The sequence below is a fragment of the Pieris napi genome, chromosome 15 (assembly GCF_905475465.1).
Source record: "Pieris napi chromosome 15, ilPieNapi1.2, whole genome shotgun sequence".
NCBI lineage: Eukaryota > Metazoa > Arthropoda > Insecta > Lepidoptera > Pieridae > Pieris > Pieris napi.
The window spans coordinates 2134522-2153322 of record NC_062248.1 but is presented as its reverse complement, the minus strand read 5'-3'; the positions used below and the strand labels follow the sequence as shown (position 1 = coordinate 2153322).

The 18801-nt window shown below is 34.0% G+C and overlaps 1 pseudogene; it reads right to left on the bottom strand.

The window, feature by feature from the left end:
• LOC125056567 overlaps positions 1-18801 on the bottom strand; it is a 32972-nt pseudogene that overhangs the window by 5511 nt on the left and 8660 nt on the right.

Sequence of the window (18801 nt, the reverse complement as noted above, 5' to 3'; positions counted from 1 at the left end):
AGTTTTGAATGCGCAACCATCTTAGACCTGCACGGCTACCAACCGGCTTCCCTCTTGCGTAAAGTGTAAACATCAGAAAATTTATATGACAACAGAACGTCAAATGACAATAGACAGATGTAAAGTGTCATCTGTCAAAATCTGAATTAAACCTAGAAATTGTCTCATCTATTATATATTATCTTATCTACAAATATACTAAATAATTACCTGGCGGAGGTTTCACGTAGGGTGAGTTTTCCGTCATTTTTATTTTCATATATTTTATAACTAACACAGCGACTATAACGAATATTAGGAATGCTATTGATACTATTATGAATAAGGGCCAATATGATGAACCTGTAAACGAATAATATGTCAGAAATTACTGAAAACAGTTTTTGTTTGTAATAGTCACATTTCATTAATATAAGTTTTATAACATAGTCGTTTGTTCTTCAACTAAAAGAACCTTTATATACTTTTCGGCCAACATTTATGCACTAGGTTCATCAAAATATTCATTTATTTCATAAAATTTAGTTAATATTTTTCTCATCTTTATCTCCGTCTAAGTTAAATACTAATTAATAATAAATAAGTATCGTTAGTTAATTCTATTTCATAAATAATTGTCTCTCTTTTCATCACAGACTCAACACAACATGTAAGACAGAGACTAGAGTATTTTAGTGCGCAGTTTAGTAAATTAAAAACCAAATTTTTAAATTTTGTTGTAAGGAGGTGGGTAAAAAAAATGTATCTACCGTCATGTAACAGATCAGATTTCGATGTTCGAATACAAAGTGGACATTGTGCGACTTGATAATCCTTGCCGAGGCAGGCCGTGCTTGTAACGCAGCGCCTACGACGCGTTTGTAGACAATCCGAGTCGCAACGGGACCATTCCGACCATTTCGACCAACGACCTAGAAGGCAAAATTGTCCCGAAACATCCCAGTGACACACTTTATAAGGCACACATTTCTACGTATGTTCCATTGATGTAATTATACAGGCTTGGTGCTTTAGGTTTCTGAATGAAATATGCTCCTAGGTAAAAATATACAGAGGCAAATTTTAACATGTGTTTAAAGATTGGTCCTCTAATTTTCTTACTATTTTTATATAAATAGCGGCTGTCAACCTGGCATAACACATACGAATCTAGAAGGTCTGAATTCTGTTCCCGGCGATACAAAAAATAGGACACGGACGGCTGACTACGTTCTTACCTTAAAAATTTACTAATGAAACGACTTTGTAACTTGTAAACGAATAGGAGGCTCATCTGATGTTAAGTGATACCGCCCATGGACACTCACATGGCCAGAAGTCTCGCAATTGCATTGCCGGCCTTTCAAGAATTGGTACGCTCTTTTCTTGAAGGACCCTAAGTCGAATTGGTTCGGAAATACTTCAGTGGGCAGCTGGTTCCACATAGTATGCGGCAAAAACAGCCTTAAGACACTTCTAAATTGACATAGAATAATGTGTTATGTGATTTTATATTATTAAAAGTACAACGATACAATACTAAATTGACTAATTCAACGTAATGAAAGAATATTAATTAAAATTCTTACCAATAATAATATCCGACGATTCATCAGCCAGCTCATCTAATGTGTCTACGTAAACATCTGAGAAATATATTATTTATTTATAATCGCAATACAGCGAGGAAATGCTGCCAGCGTTACAGGTAGACTGCCACAGGGACCAATAAATTTGTTTTTATTTTCTTTTGATTTATTTTTATGATTTCTATGTAGGTTAAGAAAATAGTAAATACTGTATAATATTTGATTGTTATGATTAATAAATTTTTATTTATAATTGATGATTGTGTGGATTGTTATAATTGATCGTTATAAATGTACCACTTTCTTGCAAATAAATGATGTATTATTATTATTAAATCAATCTGAACTACTCTAGGAGTTTGATTCAACTAAGACAGTGCCAAGTATGACTTAATACTATGAAATTAGAAAGTCAACAGACTGTGATTACACTTCTGAATTTAGGATATCTTGACTAACTGAATAATGACTAAGAAAGCTTCTTTACCCAAATCACAGTCAAAACAATCCTGCGTTCTCTGAATACTAGGTCCAACGCATGCTTGACCGCCATTCATAGGTCTTGGGGACGTGCAGGTCCTCACTCGTCTCCTGCCGCGACCCTCACGAGGCTGTCCAGCACAGAAGCAGTCGCTCCATGTAGACCATGCCGTCCAGCCTCCATTCACTAAAATTTTGTTGGCAATTTTGACGATGTCAAGGATTGATATATATAGCTTTTGTTTAATGTTGTTGTATAACGAGCAGTGTTGGCCTAGTGGATTCAACGTGCGACTCTCGTCCCTAAGGTCGTAGGTTCGATTCCCGGCAGTGCACCAATGGACTTTCTTACTATGTACACATTTACATTGAATGGTGAAGGAAAACATCGTAAGAAAACCGGCCTTAGACCCAAAACGTCGACGGCGTATATCAGGCACAAGAAGCTGATTACCTACTTGCCTATGGCGAATGCTATACGCTCGATATTTATCGTGATATTTGGATCGTGATCCAGAATCACGATGTGTAGTACAGGCGTATCACGATACGTGATACGGATCGCTGGATTTCTAGAAATCTAAAAATCCACGATCCGTATCAATTATCGTCGATAAATATCGAGCGTCTAGTCTCTGGTCGATATTTATCGCGTCACAATTAATTCTGCCAGCGATGGAAGAGGACGCGCATATTGAGTCGGCGCCCGCCGCACTTCAAACAAACGACCAAAAACACTTGAAAGAATTTATACTTGTATTAGAAACACTACCTGAGATATGGGACAGCTCAAATGCAAACATAATTAATAAAGTGAAAAGGGTGAATGCGTATGAGCAGCTGCTTCAAATTTTTAAGAAAATTAAACCAGGCGCGACAGCTAAAGACGTGATTGCCAAGATCAATTCATTAAAATCGAACTATAGAAAAGAATTAAAAAAAATAACAGATTCGAAGCGATCGGGTGCTGCAGCTGAAAATGTATACAATCCAAAGTCTTGGGTATTTCATATGCTGAAATTTTTGAATAAAAATGAAAAGCCGATTGATAGTCGTCCATTTCTTGGTATTCCCGAATTTAATTTAATAAATTCAGATGTGTATATTTTTCTCTATCTTGAAACCAATGTTTCGCCCATTTCTTTCGCTTTATACGTTTTTTCAATGCTATCGCTAATATAATAGCAACGCAAGCTTTCTTAATATTGTTACTCATTATTATAATACGAAACGTACGAGTGTACTCAATGAAATTTACCGTCGTACTGACGCGATTCGTATCGAGTGTGTAGTATACTAAAAAAATACAAGATAAATATCACGATAAATATCGAGCGTGTAGCATTCGCCTATGAGATTGATAAATGATCATGAAACAGATGCAGAAATCTGAGGCCCACACATAAACAGGTTGTAGCGCCACTGTAGAGCGGGCGAGAAAAACTGGCAAGTGACTCCGTCAATCTTTTTAATCACCATGGTTTTAGTTAACAAAGACATTGTAAGAAACTGCAGCCATTGACACTATTCTTATCATTGAGCACCATGATTCACTTAGTTTGAAACACTGATTCATAATAATAAAACAACAAACGCAAACCGTCGGCAGACAAAACACGCCCGCACTTTCATTATATTTTATGATCTGAAAATAAGTGTTGTACCAACTAATGCTTTTTTAACGTTCCTTAGTTTCAACCAAATAAATATATCTCCTTTCTCTCTGAATTATAATAAATCTGTATTATAATATTAAACTACGCTTTGCGACAAAAGTGATGCAATACTATATTGTATACTGGAAGTAATTGAGTAGTTGGTGTATGATGAAATCAGTTCAGTTTTAAAGTTCCGTAATCTACAAATCTTTCCTCCCAAATATACAAATATTTTGTATTTAGTATAGATTATTTTTTTATAGAACAAAACGACAAGGGGGTAAACGGGCACGATGATACGGCCCGCCCATGGACACTCTCAATGCCAGAGAACTCACGAGTACGTTGTCGGTCTTTTAATAATTGGAACACTCTTTTCTTGAAGGATCTTATGTCGTATTGGTTTGGAAGTACTTCAATAGGTGGTTTCACATATTGGTTAATAAAAATATACTACTAGCAATAAACTAAGGTTTAGGATATGTTTGTAACAGAGAAAAAGTTTAATCTATAAATAAACATAGTTAAAATTGTTTGTATAAAATAAATATATCAGTGGCTACAACCTCTTTAGGTCTGGGCCTCAGATTTCTGAATCTGTTTCATGATCATTTTTAAATCTAATAGGCAAGTAGGTGATCACCATCCAGTGCCTGACACACGCCGTTGACTTTTTGGGTCTAAGACATGTCGGTTTCCTCACGATGTTTTCCTTCACCGTTCTAGCGAATGTTTCTTGCGCACATAGAAAAAAAGTCCATTCATGCACAGCCGGGGAGAGTCGCACGCTGAAGCCACTAGGCCAAAACTACTCCATATTGTATGTATACAAGGATTTAAAAATGTAATTTTGTCTTGAAATTTGATAACAACTCACCAAAGACTGTTAATAAGGCGGGCTCAGACATCCTTTTCCCCGCTACGTTCTCAGCGACGCAGGTGTAGTTCGCCATATCCTGTGAAATTTTATCTTTAGCAAAATATTTTTGCAAATTTATTCTACGCTCGGATATTGTTTTCCCAAGCCTAGATAAATCTTATAAAATATTACAATTGAAAGCAATTTTTTATGATATACGATAGTCCAGTATTAAACATTCGCTTCAGATATTTAATAATCATTTGAAATAATGTATGAAAAAAAGCAGTTTTTTTTAAATATACAACTATAAAGGCTTAGAACCTTAAACGGGGATAAATATTTTAGAAAAATACAAACATTTTTTATTAAAAAAATGTATTTAATTTATATATATAATTGTAAAATATTATTAGGAGAACAAAAAGAATAGGTACGACGGGGACCTAAAAATTACAGAATTAGATGTAGCCAACATTACAGCAAAAAATATATAACCTAACTTACATACTATCTTAAAGTACTAACATATAGCGATGACAGTTGAGTGTAGTGTTTTACAGCTGTTATTGAAACAATAAATTAATTAACAAACAAATACCTAAAGCAATAAAACCTATATTTATCGTAAATTTAATCTTACCAATAAAGTGGCCTGTTTAATAACCAAATTGCCTTCTTTAGTTATTTGTACATTGTCATCGGCTACGACGGGTCCGCCATTTTTCAGCCAGTACGTTTGTGGAAATGGCGCCGCTTGGGGTGGCTCACAACGGAATGTCGCTCCACTATTCAATTTCACCAGCTGAGATTGGGGTGCTAATATGAAATGCTTCTTTATATCTACAAATATGTAATAATATTAGAATAGAGCTGTATTGACATATCGTATAACTTAATGCATTTGTTTTGACATTTTCAACTTGGTGTAAAATCAAACAGTTTAAGAGTTATTTGATTAATTTTGCGGTATTATTTTTTTATAACTTACAAACACAATTACAAATTGCAAAGTACACATGTCAGAAGTGAAACTTCTTTGGCAAACTAATTTTTAACTCTTGTTTATATTTATACAATACTAGCTGGCCTGGCGAACATCGTACCGCCTAACAGTCGATTCTTTATTTATTTAAAATACTTATTCTACTATTCGGGACACCGGTCTAGCTAGTAAGATAAAAAAAAGAAAATTGATAAGACAACAAATACATTATGTCAAAAAATAAAGATTTACCTTCCCGGAACCCCTCCACTAACACTTGAACTTTATGCTATGGTATTAAAGTTCAAATTGACTTAAGTATTATTACGAATATTTTGTATGGGAATATAGAAAAGTGTTGTTTTTAGACTTGTTTACTATATTTTTTTTAATTTTTCTCCGTAAGAACCATCCTCGTACTTCAAGGTATATTATAAAAAAAAAATCAGACAAATCAGTCATGCCGTTTTCATGTTATGTCGTGACAACGGAAAACGGGTTTCATTTTTATATATATAGATATATAAACAAGATATATTTCCGAGACTTAGAGGGAGGGAAAAAGGAAGATTTGTTAGGAATTTAATGAATTTAATTGTCACTAAAATATTAAAAGTGTCGAAAATTAATACCCACAAATTATAAATTTAATTTTTTAATTTATTTTTTCGATAAAAAATTAAATTTACACGTGGCATTTTAATTTACAAATCATTGTCATATGAGATTTCAATAAATTATTTTGCATAAAATACTAATATTTCATAAATTCTCTTAACGAAATTTTTTTAAATTTTAAAAATATAATTCCTATAAGGTACGTCCCTTCTCACTCTTTCTCAATCGGTCTCAATCACTCTCCCCCTTTTTTCGACAAAAACGCTGCACATCTTCGTGACGTTCCGTAAAAATAGTTTTTATGTTATATATGTATAAAAACTGTATTATTAAATCCAAAATGAATCTTATTACACTCAGCGGTTTCCGTACGGTAAATGTATGATTTAAATAAAGTGTGTTATAAGACCAATTAATTACTTAAAAAAAATAATGGCCAAAACTATTATTCGAACTCTAGTCTCTATGAACCATTTTTTGAAATCCTAATATCAAAAGTTTCTTCTTCTAGAAGATTCTTCTGTTTGTCATAACCAGATTTTCAGAATTGAGTCACTCTCTCCTTGGTATATATACAATAAATGTTACAATAAATTTTATAGAACACATTTAGAGCTTAACTTGGTACAATATTAATAAACAATCTATAGATTGGAAATTAAAAAAAAATAGTGGCGCTACAAACTTTTTAGGTCTGGGACTTATATTTCTGTATCTGTTTCATGATTATTTGTCAATCTAGTAGGCAAGGTGATCAGCCTCCTTGGTTTTTGGGTCTAAGGCTAGACAGTTTCCTCACGATGTTGTCCTTCACCGAAAGAACGAGTGTTAAATGAATCGGGAATCGAACCTATGACCTCAAGAATAAGAGTCGCACGCTGAAGGCTAACACTGCTTTTAATCTATTGATATGAAATACTTAAACAACAATTAAATTGTCAAGTACTTTTTATAAAAAGATTAGCTATTTCATTAATATTTGACCCGAGAAAACTCTATCGATTTCGTGTAATTTAGTATTTAAGTTTAGTACTTACATATTTATTTAAGTTTTTAGTTATAAAAATAATATTATTAATTATTATACAACATCAAATTCGGAGTTACTGGACTTTTTGCTTTGTTTATAAAAAAAAAACATTAAATTTAAGTTTTAACATATTTGTGTTAAAAAGGCAAAAAACGCTTGAATTTAGCTCGCGTGCCTAAAATTATTACTAGTTCCTTCAAAGAGCTTTTAGGGAGGCTCACATGGGAATGGCACTTTTCAATTTCACTAGGATTGGGGTGCTATTGTGATACGCGTATATATAAACGGATATATATAGATATGTTGAAGTAAAATCTTTTTCACAAAGTGCTTCCATATCGCAAAAGTATTGTTATTTACAAAGATAATGAATGAATAAATAGTTTGTACATAATTGTTTTTCAGTTGTCCTCAGATGGGAGTTTTGTAACTTTTGTTTCATACGATATATTTAATTTGATTTATCTCATTTATATTTTATTATAAACTTAATATTATTATACACTCGAAGCATATATTTATCGGAAAACTTTAGCAGTTATAGTATTTTTATTTATTTAGCCCCGTGCTGTGTTAAAAAATAGCTACGCCATTGTTGATCAAACTATCTAATCACCTTGCTTCAGAACACCACCGTATAATGCTTTCAAGAGAAAGGTGTTTAGATTGTTAAAGTAATGACACGGTGCTTGTATAATGTAAGGGAGTTCTTAGATAATACCTTTTAAGTTACTAAGATATAATATAACAATACATAATTGAATTACCTTTAATTAAAATTGTTTTTAATTCATCCATCATAATATTATGTACCGACTTTTAGCCAATTTTTTTTTATGTTACAAGAGGCAAATGGGAAGGAGGTTCAGCTGATGCTAAGTGAGACACTCGCACTGCCAGAAGGCTTGCAAGTGCGCTGCCGGCCTTTTAAGGATTGGGGATTGGTACGCTCTTTTCTTGAAGGACCCTAAGTCGAATTGGTTCGGAAATACTTCAGTGGGCAGCTAGTTGCACATAGTGGTGGTGCGCGGCAAAACTGCCTTAGAAAACGCTCAGTTGTGGAGCGATGGACGTCAAGGTGATACGGATGGTATTTTGTATTCTGCCTTGACGTATTTAAAGTTTTCGAGAGTTTTCAAGCATTGTCAGTTACAATTATGTTAATAACGTTTTTATCTAGCGTATTCTTTCATCTAAAAATGTTCGTCCATTATTCTAAAAAAAATCTATTTAACTTACAAGCAAGTTCAATAGTCGCAGGCTGACTCCACACATGACCTCTGCTAGTCCAGGCAAAGCAAGAGCATTGGAATTTCTCACTTCCAAAATATTCATCGACTTTATCTCTTGTCACTTTATATTCCCCTTCAATAATCCTAACTCCAGTTTGAGGGTCCACAAATTCGAAGTTCGTTGATAGAGTTTTAACTCCATTACAGTTAAAATATACCTACAATAATACGATATTAATAGAAAGAAATCCAATAACTTTGGATGCTAGTAAGAGTACTTCACACTTAAATACTATTTTGTTTTTATTAAATCTAACTTATGAGATTACAAAACAAATGTGGTCAGCCAGAGACTGTCGGACCAAGACAGCATAATATTTAATATAATTATTAGGTCCTATTGAAATGTGAGAACGATAGTAATATTGATATTAACGTCATATATTCGTCTTCATCGTCAAAAAGTTAAGTTATGAGTTAAATAATTAACCATTAAATTGATTATTGTTTGCCCAAAGAAAACCTTTAATCTCAAACTAAGTTCTTTCCCATAGTAGTCATTATCATAATTTCTTAATAATGTGCTATGTATTATTCCTTACTTACATCTAAAGCATTTGCAGCGCTGCATTTTAAAATAGCTGGTTTATTTTTAACAACATACGTATTTTCTGGTTCAAGCAAGAATACTGGTAGATTATCATTAGTTGGATGTAGTGGGATCTTATCATCAATGTGTGATTCATCGTTTTTAATTGTGGTCTCCGTTGGGTCCTTATAATTACTGTCTTCATAGTCTAAATAGGTCTGTTCTGCTTCGTCTTCTTCCTCATCCTCTTCCATTTCCTCGTGATTGGGAAATACAGCTGGTAAGAAGTAATCTTTGATCTCACCCTTTGGGTGGTTGGTAAGAAAGTCGAGAGGTTTCTCGATTTCTTCTCTAATATCATTTTTCCCTTTGTTACCTTCATCTTTTTCAACATCTAAAATATTTTAATGCTTTAAGTTTATTTGAGCTTCACTTTTGTTTAAAAATTATTTAGGGAATTGAAGTGTTTTTTTAATAATTTCTTACTATCTTACCTAAAGTATGTCTCTTTTTGTATATCTACCTTTGCTCTATGATGAAAAGACACAAGTGCTTTAGTTAAAACAGGCTCAAACAAGTTTCAATAATAAAGACAATCAACTTACTAGTCACCGCATTAATGAAAAATACCAATTCAACCAACACTAGGTAAACCAGAAACTTCACTTCCATTTATAAGTAATATTTTTAAACTTTACATAGACACCATTCCTCTTTCGGAATTTATTCTGTTCCATATCCACTATCACATTTTTCCCAAAACTCAAAGGAAATTCGCGTAAAAGTTTCGGATTTCTCGTCACATCGCAATAGGAGCTAACGTCATGGGGTGCGGAATGGTACTGAGGGTGATTCGTAAATAATGGGGTGACTGAATTTCAAAGTGGCAAAGTTGTGTGCGCATGCGTGAAAAGTTATCCCTAATCGACGAAGTTGGGGATGTGATAAATGCTGATGAATTGATGTTTTGAAGTTTCGAGACTCATTAGCAATTGATGGACCTCAAAATTAAGAGCTTTTTACTTCACGTCTTTGAATTTTTTTTTTGATCTTTATAACATGTTAAAGGCTCATATTCTAATTCGTAATACTTAATCTTGTCGTGAGAACTGTGAAACATTTCAAACTTCGTACCGAAAAACGGTGAAGTTAGATTAGCGTTCTAGAATACGAACCTAAATGTAATAATTCAGTTTATTTAAAAAATAGTGGTATACGGCGAAAATTTCACCTTTTTTATATGAGAGGTTTTTTTTTTTAAAGTCAATTCACACCAATTGACCGAGTCCCATGCTAAGCTGGTGAAGCTTGTGTTATGGGTACTAGGCAACGGATATACATACATATTATAGATAGATAGACATATAAATACATATTTAAACACCCAAGACCTAAGCACAACACCAAATGCTCATCACGTCGATGTTCGTCTCAGCCGGGGATCGAACCCGGGACCCATGGATTCGCAGTCAGGGGTACTAACCACTAGACCAATGAGTCGTCAAATTATGAATAAAGTACAAACACGTACTCACCGTAATCAAACAAGTCTTTGGCTTCGATGTAAAAAACATTCAATTAATGCAAACATATTTATTTCAATAATTTACATAACCTGTAAAATAATGTTGTTAATATATAGGTTTAAAGACTTTCTCAAAAAGACAAAAAAAATGTCACTTACATGAGAATAATACTCTAGATATATGTCTGTTACATCCGTCAGAAAAAAAATCACTTCACACCATTAACAAAAATCGTAAATTATTTTGAATATACCTACCTATGTTTAGCCCGCGTTGATTTTGTGTGAATGGCAAGTTCTTATATGACCTCACTAGAAATAATCGTTATATTTCAGTTACATATTCGTCAGTATTTTATTTTTTTTATGTGACGAGGGGCAAACGGGCAGGACTGATGTTAAGTGATACACATTGCCAGAACGCTCGCAAGCGTTGCCGGCCTTTTGATATTTTGTTTTTAAGTTACCAAATACAGACAGTTATCAAATGCAGACAAACACAGCCTTCTTTACCAATATGTAATATCACTTGAAACAAAATTGTATACAAGTCACAGCTTAACATATCAGTTAGCCTCTTTTTGCAGCTGTATGTGGATGGACGAGGGTCCCAGCGAACAACTGCTGAGTGTTTGACAGCAGTATGAACAAAAATGGATGATCAGCCTTGAATTTGACAGTTTTCGTCAGCGACATTTGAAGCATGCTTGTTGCTAAAACACAATAATAAAAATTCATTTAGGCCTTAATATATATTTTGACATGACTCTGAGGTTCCAAAAACTAACACATATGCAGCCTTGCGATTCTGTAACTCACTTTTCGAACTCACGCTAATATATACGCGATAAGGAGGGTGTAGTTTATTGTTTAAAAGAATGCCAAATCGTAAGATGACTGCTTTACGACTGATTTGAGCGCGACCGCCGCTGCGAAAACAGCTGTGTGCGTTCGAAAAGTGAGTTACAGAATCGCAAGGCAGCGCTTATAACAACTCTCAGCCATACTATTAAATACAGTGTTATTATACACATCCATCAACATACTCATACGTTCACACATACTTAAGTTCTTAAACGAATTTGATTCGAAGTAACATTACGACTACTTTTTCTTTAAAAGATGTTTTAAACATGCACCAAGTACCACGGAATTGTAATCTAGTTACCCACAGGGGGCTACCTAGTGTGGAGACTAACGTTAGATCAATTTTGTCACAGCCATATTTCTGCCATGTATAAAGTTTTTATTTGTACCTAAGTTTAAAGTACAGACTCTTTCGCAACTGCAATAATAATTTTCTAAGCCATTCTAGCCACGCTGTGCTGATACCGATTTTTTATTTTTACCCACGATCCCACTGTACTGCCTTGCGATTCTGTAACTCACTTTTCTAACTACAAGCTCCCTCCTTATTAGAATGCCAAATCGTAAAATGACTGCTTTACGACTGATTTGAGCGCGACCGCCGCTGTGAGAGATCAAAAAGTGAGTTACAGAATCGCAAGGCAGTAATTGGGTCAAAGAAAGAATACTGTTGGGGTTCGAAGATAGGACTAGTCTAGGCTTAAACAATAGTTTATAATTCAATGCTGAAAAATTTGTGTGCGTAGCTCAGTAGCTTTTCGAATTTCAAATTTATTTTCGTTAGACAAAGGGCATAATTAATAATCTTGACATTAGATGGCGTATCAATTATTGTGTTGTAAACTAGCTGTTATTGACACGTGATTTTTATTGTTATTGCTTTATCAGTTTTACAATGGAAGTATTTTTATTAAAAAGGGGAATAACCCAAATCAATTTATGAGTTTGAGTCATTATTTTTTTATGAACACAATTTCTATCACCTTTTCAGTTATAGCCACTATAAAATTGTCTACTTGTGTGACGCAGATAAGTATGTACGCCTATAAAATAAATAAATAAATAAAATAAAAAAGCCTTTTATTTCCAGTATTATATAAGTTTACACTTCTTACAATTTATTTTTAGTGTTAGTTCATGTTATTAATCTATATTAGTTAAAAATATATACATATATATTCCTTTTAAATACTTAATCTACTGGAACCCCAAGTTGGGTGTAGGCCTCCTCCAGTGACGCCCATTTATCTCTGTCCTCGGCCACTTCACTCCAATTTCGACCAGCTATCGCTTTAATGTCGTCTTCCCATCGTGTAATAGGTCTACCTTTTGTTCTTTTGCCTAGTGGGCCTTTCCAGAAAGTTACTTTTTTAGTCCATCTATGGTCAGTTAGCCGGGCAACATGTCCTGCGCACTTCCATTTCAGTTTTTTTGCGTAGCTTAAAGCATTTGTTGCTTTGGTTATTTTTCTTATTTTAGTATGGCGTATTTTATCTGATTTTCTGATCTTTAGCATACTTCTTTCGAGTCCTCTCTGACAGACGATTATCTTTTTTCTTGTTTCAGCAGTGAATTTCCACGTTTGGCAACCATATGTCAAACAAGGCAAGAGGCTTGAATTCATGACTTTGGTTTTAATGTCTTGTGGTAGATCACCTTTAAAAATTTCCTTGAGACCCCAAAATTTGTTCCATGTTAATTTTATTCTTTTCTCTATTGCTGTATTTTTATTTTTTCTGTGAAAACTTATGGTTTTTCCCAGATAGACATAATCTTCAACGTATTCCAATGGTTTGTTATTGATTGTTATTGGTCTTTGAGAGCTGTTTGTCATTGTCTTAGTTTTTGTAATGTTCATCTCTAGGCCTACTTTTCCACTAGCTTGGTTCAGGGTTTCTACCATGCTCTGTAGTTGGGAAGATGACTCGGATAACAGTACTAGGTCATCCGCGAATCTCAGGTGACTCAAGTAAGTACCGTCTATGTATAGACCTTGTTTACTCCAATCTAGCTTGCTAATGATCGACTCAAGAACAGCTATGAATATTGTTGGAGACAGCGGGTCCCCTTGTCTTACTCCTCGTTCTATTGGAAAACTAGGGCCTAATGTTTCAAGCTTAATTTTACCTTTATTGTTTTTGTATATGGATTTGATGATTTTTATATATATTTCCTCTACTCCCTGTTCTTTCAAGCTTTCCCAGATGCTGTTATGTCTTACTGTATCAAAGGCTTTTTGGTAGTCTATGAATGATATATAGAGTGTTCTTTGTTTTTCCTGATACTTTTCCATTATCAACTCAAGGGTATGGATGTGGTCGACTGTTGAAAAGCCCCTTCTGAAGCCTGCTTGCTCCACTGGCTGTTTTTTTTCCAATGTGTCTCTAATCCTTATGTTTATAATTGTGGAGAAAAGTTTATATAGACTCGGCAGCAAGCTGATTGGTCGGTAGTTTCCGATATCCTTCGGGTCGCCTTTTTTGTAAATTAGTATGATGTTGGATTCGGACCATTGGGAAGGTGTTTCCGACTCTTGCAAGATCTTGTTAAACAGTTCCGCTAGCGGCAGTGCTAGAGTTTTGTGTCCAATTTTTAGTGTTTCGTTCGTAATATTATCTGAACCAGGGCTTTTATCTAGTTTCAGTTTCTTTATTGCTTCAATTATTTCTGTTGCGTCTATGAGTTTAACGTTATTTCTAGGTGTAGCATCTGTTTCTGTGACAAGATTAAATGATTTCGTGTCTCTGTTTCTGTAAAGATGTCTATAAAATTCTGTTGCGGTAGATATGATGTCGCCTCTAGTGTACATTTCTGTATCTTTTTTCCTCAGTCCTTCTATCCATGATGTATTAGTTTTGAGCTTCTTATAGGCCTTCTTTGTACTTCCATTTCTTTGTAGATGTTCTTTTATTGTGTCTTTCCTATATCTTTTGTAGTCTGCTTTTATATACTTATTGACTACTTTGTATATTGCGGACAATTCATTTTTCTGACTTCGTGATTTGTTTTTAGTTTTCTGTAGTTCCTTCCTTCTTTTTAGTAGCCTTACTGTACTTGCCGATAGTATTTTATGTTGTTTATTTTCTTCTCTCTTTGGGCGAGCTTGTTTCAAGCTAAAAGTGATAGCCTTTTCTATCATGTCGTAGCAGTATTGTACCGTGGTGTTTTCGCAGCTAGTTGTAGATAGCTGTGATATTAGGTTTTCGTTGAACTTACTTATTTCCTCTTCGCTCTTTAATTTGCTATTTTGGCTGTTTGTAAACTTGGCTCTTGATATTTTTTGTTTGTTTAGTGTTATTGTTGATCTGACTATTCTATGATCGGAATTGTAGTTCAGATTGAGCGTCTCGATGTTTTGGAATATTCTATGTTGGTTAGACAAGATAAAATCGATTTCGTTTCTGTATTGTCCGTTAGGAGATCGCCAGGTCCATCTTTTGCTCTGTCTTTTTTTAAAACATGTGTTTATTATCATTAATTTGTGTTGGAGCGCAAACTTTACTAGTCTTTGTCCTCTTTCGTTTCTCTCGCCGTATCCATGTTTTTTAGTAACTAAATATTCGTCAGCTTTGGGGGTTACAAGCTTGGCGTTGAAGTCACCCATTAATATTATGGTTTTTTGCGCTGTGCCCAAGGCTTTCTCAACTGTAGTGTAAAATTCTTCTATATCAAGGTCGCTTGCCGCTTCTGTTGGTGCATAAACTTGTATAATGGATATTTTATGTCCCTGTATATTTATGTTTAGTGTTGCCACTCGCTCTGTTATGCCATTGAAGCTTATTATGTGTTTTTTGAGAGACTTATTTATAATGAAGCCAACTCCATGTTTGCCAGGGGTTTGCCCTATGTAGCACAGTATAAAATTTTCGTACTCTTCTATTTTATTTCCATGTCTTCTCATTTCAGATATTCCGATGATATCGTATTTAATATCTCTTATAGCCTCTTCAAACTCGAGCAAACGGTCATACGATGAGAGGGTTCGGACGTTGTATGTTGCGATCATTAATTTGTTTTTATGCAAGGTGTTTCCCTGCTCCGTTGGTGTGATCATTGGAGGGTTTTGGTCATACTGTGTGTTGCTGTTAAGTGTTGCTATATTTGTTGCCATATGTATCCTGTTGGATGGAGGGTAGTAGTCGCTGAGCCCCACGGTGACCAGCCGGCTTGGGGTGGTTGGTGCATGTTTTCTTTCGTTGTCCTTTGTTGGTGTTGATCTACAGTTAGCATTGTTTTTGTTCCGGTTGTCGGGGGCAGTTAGTTGTTTTTTGATAACTCTGAAAGTGAGCTAGACCTTCCCCTTGCTATATAATTTAATAAATTAGGTTTTATTACATCCTTTGTATTCGTTGCAGTTGGCATCGTTGCTTTGTTAGGGTTTGACCTCTTTTGTGTAGGTGATATCGGCGAGCCACTCTGTTCCCGCTTCCTTTTTTCACGGCCTTGATCATTTGGTTTCTTAACGATTAGCTTATCATATTTGATATATGCAAAGTTACCCTTGTTTCTTTCTTCCTCTACTTTTGGTTGCAGTTGCTTTCGGGTTTCTAATATGTGTTTCGGGTAGTCTTCTTTTACATAGATCCCAGATGGAAGGCTGGATTTATTTTTAAGTATCAAATGTTTTTTCCAATTTGTCGACAAGGAAACGACAACTGGCCGATTCTTGTTAGTTTGTGCTCCAATTCTGTAAACATTGCTTATTTCTTGGCTGTCTAGATGTAAACCTGTATCTGTTATAATTTCTTTGATATAGTCTACCAGTTCAGATTCCCTTTTTCCCTTTTCTTGAACTCCAAAAAATACCAAATTCTTTTTTCTTTTATCTATTTCCATTTGATCTAGTTTTTGTTCAAGTTTTGCAATCTGAGTTTTTAATTTTTTGTTTTCTTGAATAATTGAATCAATCTTATCATTTATCGCTTCCATAACGTTTGTGGTTACAGCTGATGTTATAGTTAGAGTTTGTTGGTTCAATTTTTCCTCTAATTTTTCCTCTAATTTTTCCCAAAGCATTTCGATATTTTTATCCATTTCAGGGAAAAGTGGAATTAATAAATTGTAACACCTTTTAATAATTTTTTAAATCTTGCAACACTGCCCGGCACTGCTGCGTAGGTTGGTACTAGATGAGATGTCAGTTGTCAGACGCGAATTACGATTGAATTGTGTAATGGCGGACTATGAACTTTCACTTTTTACTGGGATATCAGAAGTTGTTTCGGGATTGTTTTACGATATAGTTTTTAATCGCACTGTTTTTATAACTGTATTCCTTATCTTTGCACTTTTCTTATAACTTTATTGGTGAATTGTAGTTGTATGTTCAGTATTTTGTCACTTTTCACTATTTAATTACGGAGCTCAATTTTGTACGTGTTTACGTTTACGACCAGTGTTGCCAACTCCCGCCTAAATAGAAAAAAAAAAAATGTACGCCTATATAGAAAATTAATTAAATACATACAGATATATGTTTGACTTATGCCTCCAGACCTACCTTCCTATGACTGGACATCTATGAATTTGAATTTAATTCGTTATAAATATACAAAAATCTATCAAAAAGGAATGAGCCATGTTTGTAATAATTTTGGCAATCAATTTCCTCTATATAAAACCAGTAGGTACCTTTGATCAGACTACTGTATCTATTGTTTCATCATTTTTTTTTTTGCTAATAGGCAAGTAGGATCAGCCTGTGCCTGTTAGCCCTACGTTATCTTTTGTTGCTAAAACTTAACATACACAAAAAGTCCACAATCGGGGTTCGAACCTACGACCTCGGTCGCACGTCTAGCGTCTAGGCCAATACTAATTTCAATTTCCTCTATAGCTTATTAATGCTTATTCTATGAATTGAAATCGTTAAATATGTCGTGAGCATCGTCAACTACTCAGAAGGAATAAGTATTTCTATGAATGTAATGTAAATTTTTAATAAAAAATGAATTACTGATTTCGTAATCGTATTTTCATTTGGTAAAAATTATACTTACAAGACGAAGCTGCTGCCTCAGTGCCTCGTTCGTTCACGTCAATAACTGCCTTTTGTTTCGCTTTGGAGACGGTAACAATTTTATCCCTCACAATACCAGTTAAATCGGAATCGTATTCATTGAATATTTTTCTTATTCCCACCTGTAATATACGTAATAGGCATAGGTAAAAATAATAATCACTCCAAATATTATAATAGCTGTTCCCTGCCACGATTCGCTGTGGCACATTGTGATTGAATGAGAAATGAGAAACAAAACAAAGAAAAGATTTCATATAAGTTTTATTTTGAAGTACTTGTGGAAAAAAATGAAAAAATAAAATAACAAAAAAAAATTAGATAAAAGCAATCCTTGATGCGGATTATATATCATGCTAAAACTTCAGCTCGATCGGTGCAGAACTTTTTGCGTTTTTGAAGCGTACACACTACACAAACCAACATAACATTTTTATATACACTGACGGACAAGTACGCAAGAATAACAAAAGAGCATCGTACATCTATAGAGTTAAAAGTCATTCCACTACTATTGGTAATATGCTAAGTAAGATTGACGACCTTCTTAGCCCTTTCTTAAATCTACAAAGTAGTTTTATCGATATTAACAAAATAAGCAAGTCATTCTCACGAGCAAGACAAGGCTTATCTAAATTTTTAAGTGCTTGCTTTTTATTAAAATTCAGCTATTATCGATCTTTTAAAACAGTTCAAACCAAAAAATCTTATACACAATATTGCTTGAAATTAATTTTGACTGTATTTTATTTCAAGCCATTTTCCTCATGATATTGCATTCACACTACTCTTAAAGACGATATTTTCATCTTCATAAATATTCGTACCTTTTCATACATTTTCCTCAAATCCATTTCACTTTCTAACCTGAACTTCGGTATCGTAGCCTGCACTGTGTGCACCAACATGGAGTTTAAAGCGGAGTCTAATATTTCTGGTGCTAACTTTATTTGATGAAGGAGAAGCGGCAAACCGTTTCGCGCCTTGGGTAATATAATTATTAGAGCAGCTGTTCCACCGGTGTATGGGAGTTTGAGAATCTAAAAAAAAAATCATTATTAAAAAAATGTTTTTGTAAATTACGAATTTTATTTTAATTATTACACGGGTCAACACGAATTTTGAGTCTGCGTTCTGTACCTCTGATTTTGATTATTTATGCCTAACTAATTAAAGAAAAAATATTTTTATCTATTAAAGTTTGCTTTTGTAGTTACTACAACGAAATTTATTTTTTATGAAAGAGCTCTATTTACATTGTATTGTATATACATTGCGTAAAGGTACAAAAGCAAACTTTATTTATTATAAATAGAGTTTCTGCTTCTTTTTCGATGTATACAATCAGAAAATATTCACTAAATAACAGAC